This window comes from Andrena cerasifolii, chromosome 9 (assembly GCF_050908995.1).
Source record: "Andrena cerasifolii isolate SP2316 chromosome 9, iyAndCera1_principal, whole genome shotgun sequence".
Lineage (NCBI taxonomy): Eukaryota > Metazoa > Arthropoda > Insecta > Hymenoptera > Andrenidae > Andrena > Andrena cerasifolii.
Genome location: NC_135126.1, coordinates 9,186,870 through 9,210,888, shown reverse-complemented (window position 1 = coordinate 9,210,888; position 24,019 = coordinate 9,186,870). Strand labels below are relative to the sequence as shown.

The 24,019-nt window shown below is 51.2% G+C and overlaps 1 protein-coding gene across 4 annotated transcripts in view; it reads left to right on the top strand.

The window, feature by feature from the left end:
• Window positions 1-24,019, top strand: part of LOC143373402 (uncharacterized) — a 155,891-nt gene that overhangs the window by 92,466 nt on the left and 39,406 nt on the right. Inside the window, exon 1 of one of the 4 annotated variants that reach the window (XM_076820634.1) lies at window positions 23,036-23,785. The exons of the other annotated variants lie outside the window; for them this stretch is intronic. The gene's annotated coding sequence lies outside the window, so the exon portion shown is untranslated. Of the gene's footprint in view, window positions 1-23,035; window positions 23,786-24,019 lie in introns of those variants that run through there. 4 annotated transcript variants of the gene reach the window in all.

Here is a 24,019-nt window from a genome sequence, read left to right as displayed (position 1 = left end):
TCTACGTTTCATTTCGACGCGCATGAACGAGAGGCACAGGGGAGGAGCAGAGTGGCTTCGTTAATATTTCGTGCGGGGCCCGGGGACTCCGTGTATTTACAATTACAAGCAGCCGATGGTCGGAGACAAATTTAAAAAGGCTGGGATGTTTATTTGAATACGTTAATGCATATTCATCGCCACCTCCACTTCCTCACTCGCGGTGAATCGGTACCTGCCCATTCCGAGGAGCGAGAACGAACGGAGGAAAAATACAATCCGGAAATACCGTGTGGTCCTGCCGCGCGGTGACGTAACACGTATTTTTGGCCCCGTTTCGCCCGCCGATGCGGCACGCGATGCCCACCTGTGCGCGCGTGCATTTTAATTTTCGCGATCCCGCCGCGAGATTATCGGCCCGCGATTAGGATCCTCGTGGACGCATTAATGATTTCCATTAGCATAGATCCATCGCGGAGGCGAACGCGTTACGGGAAAGGGAAGGTGTGCGCATAAATTCGTGGGTATGAGTAAGACCGGGGCTTTGCACGTGGTCCGATTCGCAGGCCGATCTCTCTATATCTCTCCTCCTCCTCCTCTCGATTTCCGAAACTGTTGACGCGGCCGTTCCCCAGATGCAAATCGCGAGCCGCCTCGCGCTCGCCGAAACGGAACGAAATCGGTGTGTCCCGGGGTTTAGAAACATTGCTGAATGATTTGCATAAACGCGGCGGATGATTTTGATACAGATGTCAGCTGGAAGTGGAACGTTCGGCGGCACGTTGCAGTTTCCGTGTTCCGATACTGTGAAATGCAAAAGTGGCTCGATATTTGGGTTACTCTACTTTCCTACGTGGACCCGTCGATTTCCATTCGACCTGCCTTCTCTCGTTCACCTTCTAGCCCTCTTCTACCGCATAGCTGCAGTGGCCTGTACTAAAATTCTCGTCACGTCAGGAGTTCTTTTATTACAGACCGTTGTTCCACTTTTTCGCGATAATGCCGCCATTTCCATTCTCTCCTCTTTCGTTCCACCGTCGTTCCGTGGCGGACGGTGGATCTAGCTCGGGGAAAAAAGCATAAACATCGAAATCACGGTGTGTAGAGGTCGTTTATCAGGCCGGAACGAAGCCGCAATAATTTCTTTGGGCGATCGTTCTGACCGATCGATCCCCCTGCCACTTCCCCCTTCGTTTCCACGGTCCCTCCCGTCGCGGAGTTGGCGATGCACCGGAGCCGCGAATCTCCCCGGTCCCTTCCGCGAAGCCAGTCAAGCTGACTCATAAAACGGATCGTTGAGCAGAAATCCTGCGAGAGGCAAGGGTCCACCGATCGGACCAGGGGCTACCGTGTAATCGAGCGAGCCTCTCCTCCTGCCGCTCGATCCTAGATCCTTTCACGACCGGCTCGATCAACGAATACGATTTCGCGTGGCGCGCACAGCGGAGGAAGCCGTGCGCGATGTCCACTGTCAAGGGTACTCACGGCTCGTTGGCTTCCTCGATCCCAGCGCTCGATTGCCTCTACATTTCTCGCTGCGCTTTTTAACCCGCGCAGGCTGTATTTAATTCGTTAAGATCGAGCTCTCGAGGGTGGAGCTCGTCCGTGAAGGAAACTCGTAGGACGATGGTGCTCGAGTATTTTCTGAGTACATACCTAGCTATCTTCAGTTGCCGAGCAGATGTCGATGTTTAGCAAGCTAACGGTACTTTTCAAGCGAATCAGGACAGTCCTGCGGGATAAATCTTGTAATAAAGTGCCTGATTGATTATACGGGAGAAATTGTTTGTATGTCTTCTCTGTGGGGTTTAACGATCACACGGGATAGACCAGTAGCTGTACGTTTTACGGCAGCTCTTAAAAGCCGGCCATTACACCTGGAAAAAGGTCATACGTACGAGTGTGGCTCGTCGTTGTTGTATTTGGACACGAGACGCGGCACGAGCACGGGGGACGGTTGTTTTTGTATTTGGACAAGAGTTACACGCCACGAGCCTGACACGTTACACGGCCGTCGCGACGGTCTGTTAAAAGGGGGACGCAACTACCGAGGGAATGCGCTGCTCCACTCCCGATCCGTTTTCGACCGGAGGATCGTGATCGATCAACGGTGCCCGCGTTTCAAGGCTCCATCGCGTAGCGTAGTCGGGCTGCGAACCCCCCACAGCTCCCGTTGCGTTACTTTACGTTTATTCCGAGCTGAGCTGCATCAGCTTCGCGCGAAGGAGCCTCCGAGTGCCTTACTCTTCGGGAATACAAGTCCCGAATGCTGGAGTGCCCGCGAAAGCTGCAGACGTCATGAAATTATCAAGCTCCAGGAGCATCAGAGCATCCACCACTTACTCCAGCACATCTTTACAGCTTCCCCATTATTTCCATTGCCTCTTGCCGCTCTCCCTCGTCAGAGCCTATCCCAGCTTCTCCATTTACCTCCAAACCAGAGAAACTGCCGGTAGATCCGGAAGCCTCGAAACGAGAACAAAGGCACCGTTTATAGCTCAATCGTTGCAGCGAAGCTCGCAGTAAAACCACGCTTTAATCCCTCACTTTCCCTTCGGGTGCATCGCCTAGCACCTGGGGAGTGGCATCGTTCGCCGTTCGCTTGGCCCAGGGCCTGTGAATCAGCATCCAGCCTCGTATCGGGCGGGCAATAAAAAAGGAAAGTAGGAGACAGCAAACCCGTGCCATCATCTCGTGAGCGGGAGAAGAAACAAACGCTGTCACGGTGTAACGGGAACACGTGAGTCATCCAGATTCGCTGACCGAGAGGCACGCAGCGACGCGGGGACGCGGAAACGCGTATTACTACGTAATTTCATGCGCCCGCGCGCAGCGTGCACCTGTGCACACGGGGCCCAGTGATCGTTCATTGCGTAAAGTCGTTTGGAAGCGGGTGGAAGCCAGTCGATTATGCCCGGCCGTCGCCGATCCGATGCAATATTTCACCCGGGGCGAGCCTTATGACATGATAAACAAAGTCATTACCGTGGGCGAACATAAGGCGAGCCAGCAATCGTGGAAAATGAAATCAGGGTTGAGTATTGTTTAACCCCTGGCATAATCGACGCCACTGCTCTCTAATTGCTGCGAGCTGTAGGTTCGTGGTTGATTTATGGGCCACGAAGGGCGCGAACCGTGTCATTTGTCGCGGACACGTCCGAGTGGTGAATAATATTGTTTCGTCCCAAGAGGAGTTACTGCTTTTTTTTTTTCCTGTTAAACTTCTCGCGTGAGTAATTCCATAAGTGGTACCTTGCTTCCTTGCATCAAGAATGTTTGTTGCAGACGTCTATTCGGCACTGTTCCACACTCGCACGGGCGTTACGCAACGTTACACGAAATCCTGACACCTATTATATAATTAGTGCGTCACGCGGTCGATCCGTCTTCTCAGCGACGGTCCCTTCGAATAGATAAATAACCGAGGTCCCGTTGGAGGTGCGACGAAGCTTGGAGCGCGCGTAATCGCGGTGCTCGCACCTTACGCAACAAATTTCACCGCTTCCTCGATCACGCTGGCCGAACCTTTCACCAGCGACGCGAACTGCTCCACACGGGGTACGACGTGGCCAGGGCCTCCGAAGGAAAGTGACACGCGGACGAGGGAAACCGTGCGATGCGGCTCCGTTTCGTTTTTCATCGGTCGCGGATGCAAAACGCTTCCCTTCGTCGTCGGGGAGGATAGGGGATTCGATTCGTCCAGCTGAAAATCGAGGAAGGTCGGTTCGATTGAATCTGTTTGGCCGGCGAACGGGACAAATTCGAGTGGAAGGGAGGATCGACTGTCAAGGGTTGACGAGGAAGGGCCAAGAAGGGCAGGGCAGGCGGTGGCGCGTTTTATATGGGAAACCGGGGAAGCCCCGACATCTCGACGCCAGCGTAGAAGGGGGCGACGCGGGATTTTATGTCCCGTAACTCCCCCGGGAGCTCCACGTTTATGTTCTATCCTGTCATCATGATGTCCACCTACACGCTGGACAAAACAAAACACTATCCAACTTCTTTCTCCCCGTTCATACCGCGCTTCCTCTGCCATCGCCCCCTGGCGTCTTCGGTCCTCGTAATAGGAATTCGTCCGCGACGAGGAAATGCCTCGCATTTCTGCCAGCCAGAACAGTCTTCCAGGCATCGGGCGTCATTCTTTCGCCTTTATTTCGGCCCAGGAATCCGCATCGATACCGCCCTGTCCCGAGCTTAACGAACGGGAGGATCGTCGTCTCCGAAGACGGGCAGCTGTCCGTCGCGACAGATTTCGTGACTTTTGTGTCACTGGCCCCTGTGTCGTCGTTAATTGATCCCTCGCAGAGTAGTATCGTTCTCGGCAAGCCTCCTCCTGGCCTCGTAAACGTGGAAGCTTGTGCTTTGTTCCATTCGTTTCGCTGTTTCAGTATCTATGCACGATATGGTCGATTCATCCAGCGGTAATAGAGAATATCTGCAGAATACTCGGTTAAATTAATGGGGAGACTATTAGCAATAAATCTTTGAGTAACTGGCGGTATAAATAGAATGAATAGGGACTGAATACATCGATCGGACGTGTACGTGTCGAGAATGACGTGTCGCCTGAAAAGCTACGCAATGAGAATTATCATATCGCTAATCGTATGAGCGCGGAGACAATGTAAAACTTTGCGCGGGTCAGTGTCTCTCAGTTGCGGGTCAGATGTCAATGGAAATCGTTAAATCGCTGGTGCGTTCTGCCCGTAAGTATTGAATGTTAATTCGGAGCATAAAGTTTTCGAGAAAGTTTGCGTAGCAAGGTACCTCGTAGGAACAAGACGGAGAAGAACGAACGCATTCGGCTTGCTAAATTCACCCGCGAGCTCCTCCCTTTCGCGCGACCAATGTAAAGCGTTTCGAAGCGGAATGCATCTACCGAAGCAAACGCGCTGTTATGCACTCGTTTCTGTTTCGTTTCCTTTCTATTGTCGTCTCTATTCATCCCTGTTGTATAGGCGACAGGCGCCTGACGTTTCAGCGCTCGCGAAACGAGCTTCGCCCTCCTCTTCTCAATCTCCCTTTCATCGACGCGTTTATTGAATATCAAGATCGCTCCCATCGTCGCACTTCGCATCGTCTTTCCAGGCATTTGATTACTAGCGGATACGCTCTTAAGCAGATTTCAGTGGAATTATCGTCCCTCGTACAGGGGTGTAGCAAAGACAAACGTTACGCGAAGCGGTTAAATATTGGCAACGAAATTACTCATTACCGTCGGCAGGGTGACTCATCGAGCGTCGATCGAGCGGCAATATGCAGCGGGCCGTGTCTTTGCGGGAACAAGCGCGCACGTATCGCGGGAAATCGCGGTGAAAGGTCTCGATTCCGTGCTGGTTCGGCGCGAAAAAGAGAGGAGGAGGCCCGGAAGCAGCCGATTTAACGGCGTCAAGAACGGTGATAACTGCGACTCGTTGGCTGTAGCGCGAGTCGTTGGCCGCTGCAACAGATTTCACGTCTCGTTTCGCGCTCGCGCGCCGTCCAATCGTATTTTTCTCGCGCGCCGGGGCTTCCCTCGAATTTTTAATCCCCCGGGTTAAAACGCTGGCAAATGTCCCGATCTCTTGGCAGCTCGGGCGGCCGAATGAACGGCTTAAAATTTAAGAGGGGCCAGGCCGGCAATATTGTCGCGCTCCGCAGTTTCCCTTGAACCGCCCAGCGATTTATCTTTCGACCGTCAGCCGTCTGTCTGTTACGCGCGTTTAACCGGCAGAATTACGTCCACGGGACAGAGCAAGCGTAAGAGCGCCTCGTTAATCGCGCGTATCGGTCTGTCTAATGGCATGCCGCCGCTGCTGCTCAGATTCCTGCCGATTTATGACGATTCGCACGTGCTCGATACGCGGCTGTATCAGCGCGGATTACGCCGCAACATGCTGTCCAGTATCTCATCTTTTCTTCTTTTTTTTCCATCCACGGTGTTCATGGCTTGCGACTTTGTTTAATGAGTCGCTTTGTTGACGGCGATTTCCTTGAGGTAATCGATGTAATTTTTTATTTACCTTAGATAATATCTTCGAGAGTCCCGCGCCGCTCAGTTGCACCACGAGTTAATTGGGTCATTAATATTCCAGTGTAAATTGGAATTAACATAGTAGGAGAGATATGGTTGACATGTAAATATCCAACATTTACGTGTTTTTTCTTTTACTTTTCAATAATATATCGATCGTAATAAGGCTTCTTTATCAAATGTGCCAAGGTTAACGTATGACGCCTCGATGCGTCATGACTACCTACCTGTCCGACTGGTACGATTTCGTCTCGATGACTACATTTCACTTTATTTTCTCCTGCGCTATTACCAGGCACCTTAATTGGGTGGCTAGTGCCATTCTTATAGCCGCTGAATTAATCTGAAGTCTTATTCTTACGGTTTGAAGTAGTGAAGTATCAAATTCATATTCTACGTACTCGATACTACTATAAGACCTCGGCATACCACATATACTTACTTCCTCAAAAATTGCACGCTTCTAAACAAGTCACAGTCTTCGCAGAAGCATCATCTCAGATGTCTCGTTGCATGCAGTCGAACGGATCTTCTCAATCCACCGAGCACACCCCGGAAACCATATCGTAGTTGACCTCCCACCGATCCCGCCGGTGCAACGTCGAACTGCATGCGCGTTGCATCTCGTACGCCGCTGCACCGTGGCTATAATTTATTTCGTATTACGCTCGTATCGAACTGTTATCCACGGTGCACCGTGTACTCTTCAGGCTACCAAGGCGTGGAGGAGCCCCAATGAGGGACTCCGTCGAAGAGGGTCGCACCGTGGAAAACGACTCGAAAACGCACGGTTTCGCGCGGTCGAGCCGCGCCCGCAACAATAGCGGTGCACGCCACCCTTAGGTCCGGAGGTCGATCGACCTTCGCGGTAGTAAAGCATGACGACCTGTTGGTTTATTTCCCACCAAGCTGCTCGCATTGTTAGAATTCCTAGAATTCGGAATCGGTACCGCTTCCCTCAACTTTGAATAACGGAAATAGCTACCCAGCCTATCCAGTGATCGCGTGACGCCAACTAGCGTTTCAATCGGGAGACACCTCTCGTACGCGCCCCTTTGTGCGCGAGTGAAAGCTCCCCTATAAGACAATGCCCGATGGGAACAATCGCCGATCGCGTCGGGCCTGGATTGAAATTTCGAAATCGGATTTTTTTCCGAATTCCTTTGAAATACAAGCTCCCATCGATTTTCAATAGGACAATGCTCGCGCGGCGTTCGACGGAACACGGGCTGGCGCTGGGCTGCGCCCGCTCGAATGCGGAGCGGCTCGAGCGGCTCAAGCCGTCGGAAGATCCCATTTCTCCTCGAGTGCAAAATCAACCGGCCGAGAGGAATAGAGGAAGTCTGAGGGAGGAGGATTGCTCACCTATGCCTCTCCTCGGCACCTCTTCGGTGTCGCTGCGAGCCGACGCAGAAGGGCCTTCTCTCTCACCTCTCGGTGAATCGCGCCTCTCGACTACCAGCATCCTCCACCCCCAGGTGGATCCATATTTACGTACCAATAAGCGTAAAATTGGCCTAACTGCTCCGCGAGACAGGCGGATAGGTAAGGGTGGAAGGAGAGGGTTGAATGGATAGATAAGTCCGTGGCGGAGAGAGGAAGACGGGAGAGCGGATGGTGGAAGGAAGGGAGAGGAGGCACGGGAAAGACGCGTCGGAGGACGCTGGAAAGAGAAGGAGCGCGCAGGGGCTAGGGGAGGAGGGTGGCGAAGGGAGAAGAGCCGGGCAATCATGCGTAATTGAATTCACCTTTGTGCGAGAGGGTTGGAACCGTATGAATATTCAATTCCTCAATTTGCCGCGCGAGCATACACGTTCAATTTGGCGAAGAGCGTCAAGGAGTACAGTGCGCTTCAGAAGCAGCGCCGGCAGCCAATTAGAATCGAGCGTTTGTGTGCACGTTGCGAGCCATTTCATACCCTCCCTCCCTCTCCTATGGTTTGACAACGTGTTTCTAGCCCGACAAACAGCTTCGATCCGTTTCCAGGCCGCTCAGACACTTGTCTTCAAACATTGCGGTTTGATATCGCCGGGCCGAGCGAGGAGGGCGCGCGTTTTATTAATTAAACGTCGCCTCCCGCGTACGTGAAAACAGCTCGGCGCTCGTTCTCCGCGGGGAATGCGTCTGTGCCTCGAATAGCGGAATTCGTCGACGGATTCTTGGCGACTGATTAAGTTGCCCGTGGCTTTCTGCTCGGTCTCTGTATCTTCTTCGCGGAACTTTTGTATGAAACATGAAATTTCGAGATTGATCGTCGATTTCGATATCGATGCTTCTTTGGGGGGGAATATGGAGTGCGGAGGTTTTCCCAACCTTCGATCCCAACGACTTCCAATGGCGGTCCTCGAGCGACATTCGAGCCCACGGATTTATTCGTCTGTGTTGTAGAACGGCGTCGTGCGGGCATTACTTACACCCGATGATTACAATCAACAGCCATTCAGAGAAACCACCCTCCGGGGCGTGTACAGTCTCTGTTTTACTTTCCGTTTGAACGATGCGAGCCGCCACGTGACCGCAATCACCGCGCAGTTTGTGGGTACTTACACAACTGTTTAACAAATACGAGGGGCGTGCGTTCCGTTCCGTGCTCTTCCGCGGCATTCTACGGAGCGCCGTTCTAAACAATGGGATTTTCGCGCAGCGAGCTATCGGCTAATCGGGCGAGAACTTTCAGTCGCATAGAAGTAATTGAATTGTAAAGTCTTTCTAATAAACGTTGGCCCACGCCCCTTACTCGAGCTACTTTCGATCTACTTTGACCGAACGAACGTTTTCTTACTTGCGCTCGTCCTCGGACCGAGGAGCCAAGTTTACTCGTAGTGATTTTTCAGAATCCTCGGACGGGACTTGCCCGCGGCGTATCGACGTTAATCCGACAACTGTCCCCAAGACACGTCCTCGCGGAGACGAGGATGGCCCTACGTGATGCAGATGGTAGTCGGAGATCACGAAAGCGCAGGGGGAATCGGAACGGGGCGGACAATGTCTAGGAACGGCGCCACTCGGACAGTTAAACCTAATTCCTATGGACGGCGATCCGTTACTTTCCTCTCCCGTTCTTTATCCGGCGTTTTACAGCCCGGAAAGTAAAACGCACGAATGTATCGAGCGCGAAGGGACTTCGCTCGCCCGAGAACAATGTTACTTCTGGTTATGGACGGAATCTCTGAAGAGTTCTTTGCTGCTATCGCGCGCAGGGTGATCCATTTCCTACGAAAACTTAGGTGGTATCAGATTTGCCTCGAAACGTGCGCGGAAAGGTTTGGAAGGGTTTCGAGTAGCAAGTTGGGGCGTCCGGAATATTTCCCCAGCTCGGGAGTTGCTTTCCCTCCGTACGTATTCTCCGAGTGTCGTAATGAATTCCGTCGAGAGCGCAGTCGAAAATGCGTTACGAGACGTTAAACGACGAAGCAGGAAAGCAGAACGCAATTAGCGAAACGAATTCCCCCGAAATGAGCACCGACGTCGGCTGTCGCAGGGAGAAATCACCGACCGTTTGCACGCGGGGTAAAAAAGCGTTTCGGAAAATATTTTCGCTTCGCGGGCCAGCTGTTACCTAAATCTACTGGCCGGGCTGGGATAAAAAAAAAAGAAGAGAGAAGCAGAAGGACAGTGTTTGTGCTTGCGCGCGTGTTACGGCCACGCCATTAGACGCGGCGCATTACATCTCGTTTCGCGTTTAATTTTGGCAGTTTTCGCCGGTCGCTAACAAGCGCGTCGCGGTGCCCGCGTAATTAACACCGCTAATTTTAATTGCTATGCAACAAAGGGCGGATGAACGCCGGAATTCCCGTGGGAGCACCGCGAGCACTCCGTTGATGAACGATAATTTCGGCGGATTCCCTTTTTTCCGTCCTTTCCTCCGTCGTCCTCCTACCGGCCACCCCATTCGCGATCCCCACCCCGCGATCACTCGGTTCGATTCCTCGTGAATCGCTGGAGTGGTCCCTTCAACCGACGCGATTTAATTCCCTCGCAATCGAGGACAGCAGGAAGCGCGGTTTCCTGGCGAGGATGGGTGCACTGATTCCTCGCGTGAGGAAGTACGGGCGTGATTCATCGAAATGTTGAATGTTTGCTGCAACGCTCTCATTCTTTTCTAGTAAGTCTACGAAGGAAATTCAAGTCCCCCAATCTCTGGTAGGTACTGATGGAAACGAATGGATACGAGGAAATACTATTGCAACATAGTCGATGTCAGTGTGTCTACTTTGACACCCTGCAAAACCCTTGCTACGCGGTAGTTGCAACCGTCGATAAGGTACAGAACGAGGTCCCGAATGGCGGGAAAGGGCACGCCCTCGGGACCAACAATTTGATCGTAGGTGTCGCGCCGATTGTTGCGTTCCGCCGATTTTCCGCCGGCTCGCGATGCGGTTAAACCAGCGACGGGATCGCGTTTTGCATAAATAAACGCCGCGTGGGTGTCGCCGCTCGGCCGTTTGTCCGTTCAATTGCATCGGGCGGCGATCGACGGTGGCAGACAGGTGAGAGCCAGCGATGAAAATCCCATCAGAGCGGCGGGCATGAATAAAAAATTTGTATCGGCCTATCAGGGCATCTGGTTGACCAGACAGCCAGCATTAAGGCTGATATCCAGAAACACTCTACGAGATTGTTATTTCGCCCCTGTTCCCTGTCCCCCTCTCTCCCACGCAGCCCGGTGTCCCCTCCGACACCCGTAAATTCGCTGGTCTCGGGGTAAACTACCCCCTTATTGGCGCGGTGATCAATTCGAGGGGTAATTTCGTTCCTTTTTCGCTCGTCATTTTACCGCTCCGCCACCGCCCCCCGAATAGATTCGTCAGGGAAGTCAATGCAATGGGCCAGTTTACTTTCGATATTTATTCGAAATGAATGGACAACGCTGTTTTTCCACCGGCATCCTACCCGCGAGCGATACTCGCGGAAACGATAGAGCAAACATTGGCAGAGGGTGAGTGGTGGCCGCGGAATTCGCGAGTGATTGATTCGTCTAAAACGCGTGCCCGCGAGGACAGGAGCGATGTAATCGTATTAAGTCGCTGAAAGTTGCTCGTCGCTCCCGCCCCGTCCTCGATCATTTATATTTTTTTTCTCCTTCTTCCTCGTCCGCGGGGGTTTTAATCTCGTAATGTCAAAGCCGTGCTACGGTATTGAGGATCATTAGTCAAGCTGTCATAGCGATATTAATAGTCCGCGGGTATCGAAGTATGCACTCCATGGAAATGCATTTCATTTATTCCCCAGGCCGGCCGGGGGTGACATTGTTGAATGACTGCGGCCTCCTTTTTTCCCCGATTTCGCAGGCGATGGCTGATCGCCTGTCCTCCGCCTTTCACGCCGCGAGATTTCCCTCCAAGCGGCAGGATCGAGACGTCGCCGACGGTGAACTCGCGGCCCGACGATGCGCGGGGAATAGAGACGGTCGTCGGGCAAAGCGTTGCGTAACGATGACGAGAGGGAATCAGCATCGCTGGGATACGAAGGACGGTCGATAGGGATCGCGAAGTGGTTTGGTTCTTTTCGTTTTTTCTTCCGGATGATCTTGTTGTGGTTCGCTCTCGGCCGGGCACCTACTCACTTGTTTCGTCATTAAGTCGAACGGTATCGCGCCGTTTGCATCGGAACGATAAAACTCGCTGTGTAACACGAGCCACGTACCGGCTTCAGATACCCATCGACTTCAAATAGAAAGTGATAGATCTACAATCCATTACCTGATAATAGAACAGTAAACACAGTGAGTCATGTTTCGCGTCCATTAGCATTCGCCAAGTAGCCGGACAAAATGCTCGTTGCTTGGCCAGTGACAAAAATAACATCGCCGCTATCGGGGCATCGGGCCTCCAGGTACTTTCTAATTTCGCTAGATCCCATCTTGGCCACCCCCTTATCTCACCTGTTGCGGTATCCGGCAGGCTTCTGTGATCCATTCTTCTAACCATACGTGGACGTCAGGCTCCGCTGAACAACGATACCCTGCGCTTTTTCAGCTTAAGGGGTTATGCCTAGTCAGGCGGCCGAAAAGAGGCGAATGTTTGTGAATTTTTTTGGAAAAAATGGGAGCATATATTTCTACAGAACTTTTTGCACTTAAAATAGCAACGTTTAAAGAACATTTGGTAATTTTTTTGTAGAAAAATGTTTACATTTATAATGGAAATACAACGATATCTAAGAAGCCTTTTTAAAAACGGTGAGCAAGATATCTCAAAAAGTACTGTACTAATTTTTCTGAAACTTTGTGGGCTTATTTTTTACATAAAAATCTGCTGAATGACGGAAGGATTTCTTTCCATTGTATAGTTCCGATATTATCAACGAAAAACGGCCATTAGTGATAACCATGAAGCCATTTTTCGCTGATATAATCGAAACTATACATGAAAAAAAATCCTTCCGTCATTCAGTAGATTTTTATATAAAAAATAAGCCCACAAAATTTCAAAAGATTGGTGCAGTAATTTTCGAGATATCTTGCATACCATTTTGAAAAAGGCTTTTTAGATGTCGTTGTATTTGTATTATAAACGTAAATATTTTTTAAAATTACGAAAAGTTCTGTAAAAATGTATGCTTCCGCATTTTCAAAAAAAATCACAAATATTCGCATCTTCGACCCCTTAAGCTCTAAGTTTGTCTATGCTTCCTTGTTTGCCCAAAAATATCTTCCTAGTCTCCAAGGAACGAAAAATACCCTATGCATCTCCTCAAGTCCTGCAGAAATATTTCCACTCCAAAAATCGTGTCCTCCATTCATAATTCACCTTAGAAAGACACTTTCTCCGATTTCCGTATTCTGGAAGCAATATCTCCCCATTAGTCCGTGTAGGATCTATAATCCAGAATGCCAAGCATTCAAACTAGCATGGGAATGATTTAACTCCCCGATAGGGAGGGTGGACCTGTTCCATTGTTCACGCAAGAGCGTTACATAAACGGTTAAAGATTAAGAACCTACTGGCATTACCTTCTGGATACATCAGACCGCAGGTTCTCATTATTAACAGCCACTAAGTAGCAAATAAGCAAATTCCCAAGGGCGCATCGATCTGCTGAAGCATCGATGGCGTTGTTTACAAGCATCGCGACCAGGCAACCGACTTTTCGCGCGCGGCCAGCCAGACAGCCGAGACACACGGCGTCTCTTGTACACAGAATAATTAGCAGCATCGTGCAAGGTGTATACCGAGTCCTAACAAGGTTAGCTAGTCTGGCCTGCGGGGGCCTAGGGTCGAAAGAGGCGCCCCTGCTGGATGCATCCGTCGTTTCTTCCGCGGGGAGACCAACGGTCGGATGACTCACCGGGCCCTCGCTGGTGGCTAGCGGCCACGATGATGCCGATGATGGTGGTTGCGAGCCCCTTCCAGAGCCACCCCGTTAACGGTGCATCGGCGCTCCTCCACGTGCGCGTCTCTTAGTCATCGCTTTTTTCCTCTCTTCACTCCACCTTCGGTTCTTTCTTCCTATACGTTTCGACTCCCCCTACCTCCCTCCGCCTCGCCCCCTCAGCCCGTCCCCTTCACTCGTTCCTCCTAACGACATTGCGGGTTCACCTGATCGACACACGTGTTAAATAGTCGGCTAGTAGAGAAAACCGGTGTCTAGGTCGACGCACCGCGCGAATTCGCTGGCTTGCGCGCGCGCGCTACCTCGCCGGTGAGTCATCGGTGTGTGCGACGCGGTCGATCCAGGACAGTCGACCCGCGTTCGACAGGATAGAGTTCGCGGAATGCGGATTAATCGAGGGGGTCGATGAACGTTCGCGTCGGTTGCATATCAGGCCCTGGACTTTTGGGCCGCGTTTCGACGTATATCTGTTCCTGGAATCGGAGATCGACCGGCGAGGAACGCCTGCGCTGACCGCCATTCGTTTTGGAAGAAGACGCGGGAGTCGTAGAGGACTCCCGATGAATATATAAAGTTTCTTCAGAGGAGGTCGTTGGTTTCTGAACTCTCCAGTGGCTTTGTCCTCTCACCGTGAAATGGTCACTTTCTAGTTCAGAGTCCACTCTTCGTCTGGTGACAGTGAACTCCAGATTTGAGAAATATGAAACACCTAGGAGAGTGGTCAGGTCTCCGTGTTTGGGGTAGAACGCTAAGGAGCAACTTACGCAAGACGAATAATCGTGACGAAAGCCGTTTCATCTTAACGCGGGCTACACGGTAGCAAAAAGGTGGGCCGGTTCGCCGACTGAAATTCCGCGGGTACCCCCCGAAATAACGCGTCGTAAAATATGGCTGGCGGCGATAAAGTCGCCGCGCGTGGAACAAGGAGAACGGCACCGCTAATTGGTTAATCGTGTTCATCGCGGCTCGCGGGCGCCGCGCAAACCCGGGGCCCACTGGCGAGGATGAAATTTTTTGCTCGATAGCAAAGTGTGCTCGAAAGCGGAGTGGTAGGAACTAACCGAAAGTACCATTCCACGAAGTCGGGGACCGCGGCGGAGAGCGGAGCCGAATTAATTTCGCGACAAGAGCGAGCAATGATTCAGAAGGCTGGCATCAAAGTCTCTTATCCCTGGCGTCTTTTCTACTTGGACCTCTTCACCACTGCCGGCTTATTCGACGCCACCATCGAGACGATAATATTTGCCTCTGACGTTAGAGGTCTGTTCGTCCTACTTCACCGGGACCCGTCCAAAATGTTATATTCCAAATTCGTCGCCTACGACCTACACCGGTTTTCCAGTATATTACGAAATCGTGGGACCCGGGAATCGCGTCGAATCGCCGCAGCGATAGTTACTACAGTGTCTTCTGACGTCGGGAGAGCCACGTATGATTCACTATCCAATCCTTCCTCCTCGTCGCCACTTGCCTCCCTCTCTCGTCCCTCCTCCCCTCGAGTTTTCAGTCCCGACGCACAAGAGGGACTAGGCCGAGTGTTGGTTTGGCGAAAGCACACTCCGGAGCCTCTTAATAAAATGGGGACCGTTGCACAATCAGACGTTGCCCCTCGGAGGCATGACGGAACCGACCGAATCGTGACGCATAAGTGGCTCGGCCAGCCAGAAGCTCAGGTGACACAATTCCTCGGCGATTCGCTGTTGTCTATCCCGGCCAAGCGAAAAATCACGCTGCTCTCCTGTCCTTGATCGTGCACCACCTGAACCGCCCTGGAATGTCGACGTCGCGGCGTAATCTCGCGTGGCTTCTTCGGGCGCGATGCACAAATGAATAGAGCAACCAGGAACGGATTAGACCGATCGTGCATGTACATCGATTTGTCGGTAGCCCGATACCACTGGTAGATGATCTGATTCACCTCTTTTATTTGTGGGAGACGATAAGGAGCGCCCAGGGCGCTCGTGCCTGCGTGAACCGATATAGGTCGCCTGTTCTAGCTTATCGTTGCATTTTTTTTTCTTTTTTTTTCAGTGTCCAGAGAGTATCAGCGTTTTTTTTTCACAGAGATCCTCTGTTTACGTTGCTATTTATATCGCGGCACGTAAACCGTGTTATCAGTCGTCGACACCAGTCGGTTTACGAATCGGGAAAGGCGAGTTAACGGGACAGCGTTAAATATTTATACCGCGATCCGGGTTATCGGATACGAGGCTCGCGGGTACTTAAAATCGTAACCCTCGTGGAATCTGGAAGGTGGCTGGCGAACGGGGTAAATACTGGCCACTCCGTTACGGTTCCTCCGTGTCAGTGCTCTGGTCGAGCTTTAATGCGCTTTTAAAGCGAGAGGAGAAGAGGGGAAGGTAGAGCGCGGCCTGTCGTTGTACTTTTATGAAAATAATGTCCCCGTCGAGCTTGTTTGCCCGCGATAAGAGGTTCCCCCGTGCGTCGCATCTTGTATCCCGCTCGCTGCTGTGCCCCGCGGGCCTCGGGGACTCGAATTCCCCGGGACAGATTTTTTTCTGGCCGAACAGGCCCCCGAAACAACGAGATAACGAGTGCACGTAGCCCTGCAGGCTGCCTAAAGCTCGCGCTTTTATGCCTGCTTCCGCGGATCCCGCCACGGTCTGGGGCTTCGGAAAAAGAACGAGCCAGCCGTCGGGGGTGGTTCTCTAATTATTCATCATCGTGTCCAAGTGGGAGAAACAAAAATGGCCGAGCTGCGCGTTTCCTCCCCGCTAATACTTTCATCCAAAGAGGATTCTCCCGGGCGCTCGCGTCGGCCTGGATTAACGAGGACTTTATTTGCCTCCGCATTCTTTTTCTGCCCCCGAAACACGTTGCTTCCGCGCTCTGCTCCCAAAGCATCGGTCGGGATTATCGCTTTCCTTCCATCGATAACTGCAAAGATTTGTCGGAGGGAGCATTCATACCGATGGCTCGTTTATTAGCTTCTCCAAAAGTAGGTGCTGCAACGAACGATCATCCCTAGACGAATACTACTTTCTCAATTGGGTCAGGAATCACCAAATCTTCCAACCCTTTGACAACCCCTGTAGATTTCAACACGATCACTATTGGGAGGCTCGCCGAAGAAAAAACGAGGCGAAGAAAACAAAGAAAAGAGGAAGAAAACTAGAGGGAATCGCCGCGGGATAGCGAACCCGTAATTTCGGAAGGTGCATCCTCTCCGCGACGCAGGGGGAGAATTGGAGAGCTTGGTAAACGATTCCTCGATGTGCATTTATACCTGCGTCCGCCTTCGTCGGAAATCAGGGTCAAGGAACATCTCTCTCTGGCCAGTTTAGGCGAGCGGGTGTAGGAGAGGGTTTCCTTGTTGCGGGTGCTGTGCAGAGTTAGAATAATTCATCATTACTTTTTGGCTTCCCGTAATAATTCGTGCAACGCCCACCGATTATGCGCGCGTTGACCATGCCTGCGGGCGATTTCCCATACGGCAACACCATAGGGCTCGATTCTCCCGTGCTCCCCTCTCCCCGACCCTTCCATTAGTCGTTCTCCTTCGCCTGTACTCAGGAGGAGAGTCAGCCAAGTCTCTGTCCCTCTCCCTTTCCGTTTCTTGCCCTATTCTCGCGTTTATTAAAATGCACCGCGCGGAGCCCGTTCCTGGTGGCTCCCATAACGAAATCACTGTGATTAGCCGTTCACCCTCCCACGCTAACCACCGTTCTAACTTGCCCTAATTCTACCCCCGCGCCTCGCCGGCCGTTTTTCTATTGGTCGCGACGGGCCAACGTCCCGCCGCACAGTGGTTCCAAAGTGCCTTTTTGTGAACAAAATTCCGTATCTCCGTCAATTCTCAACCAATTTTTGATTTTTTTTGCTCGTTTTGTCGGGGATTAAATTTGCTAAAATGTCAAACAGTAGTTTAACAAAATTTTCTTTAGGGATTAAACAAAAAATTCTGAATTCTTGGTTCCGAAACAAGTTTATTAACCAGTTTTTTTCATTTAGTTAGTCTTCTTCCATATATTCTACATCTTCTTTATAATTAAACAATATGCATAATTTATTAATATCATCGGATCCTTTAATTTCGATTTTGAACTCGAAATGTTGAACAATTTTGGCTCGCCAACTCCGTCTGTTGCACTTGAAAAAGACGCAAAATATCTTTTGTTTAATTATAAAGAAGATGTAGAATATATGGAAGAAGACTAACTAAATGAAAAAAACTGGTTAATAAACTTGTCGTTTCGGAACCAAGAGTTCAGAATTTTTATTTTAAATTCCTAAAGAAAATTTTGGAAAACTACTGTTGGACATTTTGGCAAATTTAATCCCCGACAAAACGAGCAAAAAAAAAATCAAAAATCGGTTGAGAATTGACGGAGATACGGAATTTTATCCACAAAAAGGCATTTTGGAACCACTGAGCGCCGCTGCAAAACACCGCGTGTCGTTCCAGTCGATCCTCTAATGGCCCAATCTTTGCTTTCGTGCGAACCCTACCAGGAGGGAAATTTATGTGGGATTGCTGCGGATCCTTTAACCTTCGAGGGCTACACTGGAACAGTGTTTCGAGGCGATCGAGTCTGTTTAGGGTAATTCGTTTCGACCATCTAATTCCTGTTTCCTTCGCATGGACTCGTCGAGGAGAAGTGGACGATGAAGATGGATACAGAATCGTCTCTAACTAAATAGACTTCGACAATCGTCGGACGTGGCAGAGTGAAGAAAAATGAACCTCCAAACCGTTACGACCGAGTCTCGTGGTCCCTCCGAGCTTCATTAATCACCTCGAAAGACGAGTAGCAAAGTTCACAAAAGGGACTATCAAGGTTCCTGCACAGAAGCGCATCTCGCGTTTCTCTCCCCCGTAGCTCCGCTATTCCCTTTTCCACGAAAGCCCGTCACCTGGCGCGATTCGCTTGACGAATGACGACAAACGCTTGGCAGGCCATTCCCGTCAGTGTACCGACACACGACTCGCCGAGGCTTTTCCGTGGAGCGACGTGGCACAGCGTGGCCCTTCGGGGCCCCGTGGTTCTTGGTAAGGGGCCCGAAAGTCTCAGAAAACCTCGACGGATTCCTGGAAGCCGGGTCCCCTCTCGGCTGCCGAGAGACCCTTTTTGTCCACCTTCACGAGGAGATCCCATAAAGATAGGGCCACTGGCGCGGAGAGGGACCAGTTTTCGGGGGCCCCATGCCATTTATTACGTGACGCGACGAGGATCTTTTCACGGACGGGTCCTACGAAAACTGAGGAGGAAAGGCAAGGCCAGATGTGAAACCACCAGCAGCAACACAGATCCTGGAAAGATCCTGCTGATGCTTTTAAGGCCTCGAAATCCGTACACGTGACTGTCCTTCTCACTCTGCCAGGGGGAGGCGATGGTGCTCTCACGTTTCCCTGCCTGGTCACTTCTCTGGGTCACGTTTACACAAGTGTTCGAGGGGCTCCGCGAACCACAGAGGGGCCAGGCGAAGGGGGAAAAAAGATGGGAGGAAATTAGAACTGTGAAGAACGCAGCTCGGTGGTCCGGGGATGATATTACATATATTTCGTGGCGGTTATCCGTTTGCTAACGAGTCGGAACATTTGTCCTGCTCACAGGGATGAGGCTGGAGAGAGGAGATTTTTAGATAGGTCACGAGCTGCTGGCCTCGGGATCGACTTTCGCCCGGCAGGGCTGCCAACCGGATTACCGGTCAATATAAGGGCTCGTCGACACGGTTTGCTCTGGCGCTGATCCAGCCCCATAAATCTCGCGGCCGCAAATTTACACTGTTATCTGTGTAGATTAGCTTTATCTGGGCGACCTTCCGCCGCTACTGCGCGTCCACCGCGCCGCGAAGACGGGACACGCTTCTGGATCTCTGTTCCTCCACGATCCTCTCGGTCGTGGGAACTCAAGGTGAACACAGTGGACGTTTAATCACCACTGTGAGTACCGCTCGCGCGGTGAATTCTTCTCGCGCCTCTTCGTTCACGAGCCGGGCCACGCAGATTCATTCCAGTTTATCCAATATCAAGGGTTATGAAAGCGGATTACAGATTGCCGGAGAGATAAGGGCCGATTGCTAAGGAGAAAAGTATTTCTCCGCTGGGATTTCGTAAACTGTGTGATTCGTTCGCGATGCTAAGTGGTGATAGGAAAAACCATAAGGAAACGAGATTTGGTAAAAATTCCAGGATGAAACAAGTATCATATTTCACGAACACTTAATCGCTTTGTGCTATTTCATCAGACACGATGAATTACCTTCGGAAACGAGTGTTCGCGCGCCACCGACCTCGAATGCGATTGAAAATCGAAGAGGGAAGGAACCGGGGGCCCTGTTTTCACGGATTTTCGGGAAATGACGAGTCCCGAGTGAAAACAGACCGGCGAACCGAGAGGACAGGTAAGAAGGTGCGGTCGAGCAGGGGAATCCGAGCCAGATGGACCTGCTGGGACCTGTTCCGACTTGCAGGTGCATGCGTGTGATCCGGGCCCGGGCTAGTGGAAGAAAATAATGCACGGGTCGACCGAGAAGAAGGACAAAGGGAGGTGCGGGCGAGCCTTTTGCGCCGTTGAAAATCGCTCGTTCCAACGGGACACCATCCGTGTCGCCTGCATCCCGACTAGAAATCGTCAGCCAGAGGTTCCTCGACGCCGATATCCCAGGAAATCGTCCGGTGCCCGTGATTCTCTGATAAATATCGTCGAGGTGAAATTTCGGGCTGAATTATTTATGAAGGTAGGCCCCGGCCAAATTTAATCAGCGCGCCGTAAACACTGGCCGGAGTTTTGCGTCGTTTAGAGACCTGAGCGCAATAAAAAGTACAATTTCAAAACCGGGCCCCACCGAGCCCGGGCCCGCCGAGGATAAAAGCAAAAGGGGGAAAACGAGCAGCACGCTCGAAACGTGCTCCCGGGGACGTCGGCAATGCCAATGCCAATAAGAGTATTAAGGACAGGCTTAAAAGAAGTAAAAAAAAAAAAGACGCTCTCACCGTCCGTCTGGTGTCTGTCTGCCTGGCGACTGTCTGGCTCTACGCCCGTCCAGCTCGCGATACACGCCGCTGTCCCAGCGATTTATGGATCTACTTGCAGCTCTTTCTGTGTAGTAATTCACTAGCGTCTCGATCATGGGATCGAGCCGCCAGTCCCAGGACTTCCGACTGATATTTTAATTTTCTTTAGTACTTCGATCCCCATCGCAGCGGATAGAGGACCCTTTGCTCCGACGAATCCTTTGCTACTGTCTCGCAAGCACTCCCCCTCGTCGGTATCGTTTAATTCCCCCCCCTGTGCAGCGCGGAAATGACCGTCAGTTTCGCCAGCGACTGGGCGAGAAAATCTTTTCGGAAGAACCCGGGGGCTTCGACCTCGTAAGTTTTTGTTCGCCGGTTAACGAGCCTGAATACCGACAAACGAAGGCGGATGGTGGTCCCTGCGACCGGAAGTTGCCTGGCGAATAATTTCGCAATAAGGCGTTTCTAATCGCGCGCGATCTGCCGTTGCCCGTCGGCCTCGAGTTTTCGTGCAGGGCCGCGGTAAAAATCGCCATTAATCCGGGACGAATCGCGGAGGGGGCAGGAAACGGGAAGACGATTTTTCACGCAGGGCCGCGTGGCCGCGCATCGAGTCGCGATAAAACCGATAACGCGGCCGCTTCGGACCGGGTTATGAATGCTGGCCGATAAATTTCGCGAGCCGCGAGGATCTCTTTTCCCAGAAACGGAGAACAAAGGGGGGCCGAAGTGACACGCCGCTTAAATGGAAGGCAGAGGACTCACTCGTTTATCAAGCGTTATGGGCATCGCCCGTAATGCGTACGATCTATTGTCCCCGCGCATGAGAGATTTCGCGGTATTATGGTTGGCGCGTGTTCCACTGGCTTCGATTATTTTAATGGCAACCCCCTTGTAATTTCAATCTTTCAACCGTCACTGGGAGCGTCCGTGGGCTTTGCTAAACGGTACCTATCTATGTACATACATCTGAAAGGGTTATTAATTTATTTATCACGTTTTGGTGGGTGGATTTAACCCTTCGTTGACACTCTGGGTGTGAGCCACCCATAAGCTGATTTTGACACGCTCTGTACCGTCTATATGCAAAATGAATACCTTTTCTCCAAAGCTGACTTACAAACTATTTTTTCTCTCAAAATATTATATCCGAGCATCAACTCTGTAGATTTTTAGCTTCTACTATTGAAATTTGTAAAAGTTACAACTATTTAAAGATTTTCTTGGTTTTTTTCGACATGTGGTAATCTAGATTTTTTTTTACAAAAACTGTGATTAAATTTCGATAAAAACAACTATTGGAATATATTCTAGAGACATTAAAACTGATCCATGATTTTTGTTATGAAGATTGGGTTCTTTAGATGATAATGGCAGTTGTTCGAAAATTGCTCTGGGTGTGAGCCACCCAGGTATGTCAAAGTTGATCGAAAAAGGAGGTGTGTCAACGAAGGGTTAAATCGTACCCAGTTTGTTCGACAAGGAGTATTATTCTTAGAGTGTAAAATACTTTAGCTGGGCGGATTATTGACGAATTCGACTTGGAGTCGTATGGTAGATCAGATTATCGAGACTCCGTTCCTGAAGAATCTTGCATACCCGCCGTCGATCTCAATACAGGAACTCCGTCCAGAAGACAAAGGACGCAGTGGGTGCTGCGATCGCAATCCGCGAAGGTCGTTGCACGTGAATTTCGTTTGCCGCGATCGCGTGACCGACCCCCGAGGGCAGAGGAGGACGCGGGCGCCGATGGTAACGAGGTTACGCGATGCACGTACGTGCGGTAAGAGTTCGTCGTCTTCGTCTTCCTCGCATACGTTTATCCGTTTCTTGGAGTGTGTCGGTGAGTCATCGCGTTCGTTTCCTGCTGTTGTCGGCCGCTCATAACCCGTTCCAGTTAACTTCAAGGGAGGGCCCGGACGCGATGAGGGGGAATGGCAGAGGGCGGGAAGGGTCCCTTGGGTTAGGACCGTGTTTCGGGGCCTTAAAAAACTGCCTGGGATTGGTCGGTTGCTAGGCACGAACCTGTTCCTTCGAAAAGTCACGTGATTCATCTCGCTTCTGACTAACCTGCCTGATATTTCGCTGAATCCCCCCCCTGCGATGACTTTCGCCTTGATGAGTCAATGGTCGCAGATAGCGAACTGTACACAAACAATGCAATCCCCTGGCTACCTGTGCTGGATCATGGTGTTTGAGACGCTGTCACCTGCGGTTGATACGCGCTATCGTTGGGAATTGATAAAGAAATAATTTCACGTGCCATGGAGTGGTCAAGAACGATAGGTAGCGCGAAGTTTGGCAGGAGTGCTTCAGGCTAATGAGCCTGCAGCGTTCGGGAACTGCGACAGAAGTAGGTCAGTTCGAAGATCTCTGTAGAATGGCTGATTAGATTCTCGCTTATTCGCATTGTGAGGATTTAAAAGAAAGCGATTTACACAGCCCCCAGTAGAGAGGCGATAAACCTCCACTATTTACAGTAGAAGTCCAATGAATAAACAGTTGTGACACCGTATCGTCCAAGTACACATACCTGTACCAACAGCGGTAACAGATAAGAATATGAGGTCGTACAAACGCAAAGAAATGTCCTGTTACCCTAACACTTTGGACAACGACCTAAAATACACCCTCAGTAATCTGACCACCGCGTTCCTATTCTATCACGAGGAAGATACACCTATCAATTTAGCGGACGTGACTTGCTCTAGGCTCGTTAGTTGACCAACAAACCAGTAGGTATTACTCATTACCCGCGGGAGTAAGAAATAGTTGCGAGGCGAGTCATCGGAAGCAGCGAAAATACGCTCACCTGCGGGGCAACGTAAACATTCTACTGCTCCACCCCGCTCCCCCGAAGGAGCTCCCCAGCTGAGATTCACCGAATCCAAAGTCCGCGTCGTCGGCTGACGAAGATGCGCGCAAGTAACGCGCCATGAGAAAAAGTGCTATCGGCGAATTAGATCGAGCTGGAATTCTTTGACGATGGTATCACCCCCACCTACCGTGGATTTCGTCGCCGCCGGGAGACACGCGGGCTCGTGCCGGGATTCCAGGCTCTGGGGTACGCGTCGCGAGATGGCAACGACGTGGGAGGAGGAAGGCACGAAAAAAATACGTGCACGAGACATTTATCGGTTGGAAATGACGTGACTCATCGGCCTGGTATCTGCCAATGGTGGCGGCGGCAGCGTGTAGGTAACATCAGGATTGGCCAAGCCAGGGTAGCGAGACTTGAGCAACGAGCGACGATTGGTGGAAGACAAGCGAAGGCGCGTGCCCCGCTTTTGCACCCGTGCACCTCCGCGATAAATCTTTTCGAGATTAGACCAGCTGCGAGATGCGATACTCGATATAACAATTACTCTGCCCGAACCATCGCCACGGTACGAATCTCAGTCCGAAGAATACTCCTAGCCATTCGGAGTCCGTCGATACCGAGTGTCGCCTGCCTGTCTCTCTGGATTTCTACAATTTCGGTGAGTCCACCGTGCATTCTCTGCCCTGTACGATCGTTATCGGTGCGCTCGCGATAAGACGATTTTTTTCCCTGCTCAGTGTTTGCACGTACGTGTCGAGGCACACGTATCGGAGGGGATAGCGCGCGAATCGAACGCGATAATTGTGTCCGCTTGGCGATTAGAGATTTCGGTAGGATCTTCGGTGCAGCGAAGTGAGTTGGATGCGAGTAGAAATAGGCACCGGTCGATTAA